The following is a 1,559-nucleotide window of genomic DNA, read 5'->3' on the forward strand; positions in this document are numbered from 1 at the left end:
GGAGGTCACATCCGACCAGCTAGAAAACCGCACGATACAATTAAGAGTAAACCTCACTCAGGTCAGGGAAAATGTTTCCAGCAAATACCACAACATGGCACGTGAAGAAGTTTTACAAAAATGACAAGAGATACCAAGACGCTGTCCGAGGACCGAAGCAGGTGCATTACCCGTGAAGAGGTCACAAAGGAAAACAGAACCCGAGGACAGGACCTCGTCCCGAGGGATAAGGAGCGCAAGGGCGAGCAGGTGGCGGAGAGGTCCAGGACACACCGACTAAAGTGGACACTAAGCGTGAAAATTCATCACCGGCAGCGTGCGCTGTCCGAGGCGAGATCACGCACTCGCACTCGCTGTCAGAGAGGATACAGACCCTTCCGGAAAACACTCTGGGAAACTTCCTACCTCGTTCCAGGGATCCTACTCGTGGGACATTATCCTAAGGACACAGCGCGGTCGGAAGAAAGGCGTGGGAAATGCCGGAGCATCATTTAAGCAGCGGCGACATCAGCAAAGGTCCCCTCTTGCAGGCGTTTGGTTTAGTATTTTGTGATTAATCACCTCAGTAGGTGATTGAAATTAAGACGGCAACACGGAAACCGCTTTAGCTACATTAACTCAGTGGAGCAGAACACGAAATCGTATCTACGACCGTAAGTCGGGGAAATTCACACATATAAACGGAGTCGCTTGGAAAAATGCAGAGAAATGAAAACACTCTTCTGGGTGGTGCTGCCATGGGTTCATTTTGAAATTTTTTGTCTCCTGCTCCCCTTGTTGACCCCATGACCCGCGTAGACCTGCGCAGCGTAGGCAGCACGTGTGTGCGTACAGACAGACGCAGGACTCAGACCGCCGATCACACGTCATTCACCTTCACCATCTGCCCTTCCGCCGCCAGGAGTGGCTCACCGGCCCCACGCGCACGTGCCGGGTGAGTTAGTTTCAAACGCGGCAGATGGGTTCTGCTTACCTAGGAGCACCCCGGGGGGCAGCCGGGCCGACGGGTGTTTCATCCAGTCATCGTTGGCCAGTTCTACCACGGCGTCCACGTGCCGGACCTGAGTGCGGATCAAGTCGCTCACCGTGTCCTCATCGCCGGCGTCCAGGGCGGACTTTAATCGCTTTGCTAAGTCTGAGCTGAGCGGGTAGTCGGGCAGGCGGTCAGGGTCGGCCATCGTAGTGCTGTCTGTGTGTTGACCACGCCGCTTATCTTCTTAACAGAGTCCAAAGTTAGCAGCTGTGCCCGAGAGGGCTGTGGGGGTTGCTATAAATAGAAAAGGCAGGCTCGTGTTACAGCCGAAGGGAAGGCCACCGGCTGGCAGCCCACAGCGGGATGGGAATTCAGCTCCCATGGCCTCCCCGAAGGCCTATTCTAGAGACGGGCCAACAGCCGTGTCTGTGGTGGCGGTTAAGAACAGGGGACAGTATTTTAAAAGAAGGCTCTCACGGGTGCTGTTGAATAATGTTCTCTTTTATCAAAAGTGAGACTCTATTCTGAAACCTTAAAAGCTTTTCTTCCGAGACCGGACTCGGAACGCTGTTCTGTTGAAAAGCAC

The sequence above is a fragment of the Pteropus vampyrus genome, unplaced genomic scaffold (genome assembly GCF_000151845.1).
Source record: "Pteropus vampyrus isolate Shadow unplaced genomic scaffold, Pvam_2.0 Scaffold381, whole genome shotgun sequence".
In the NCBI taxonomy this organism is placed as follows: domain Eukaryota; kingdom Metazoa; phylum Chordata; class Mammalia; order Chiroptera; family Pteropodidae; genus Pteropus; species Pteropus vampyrus.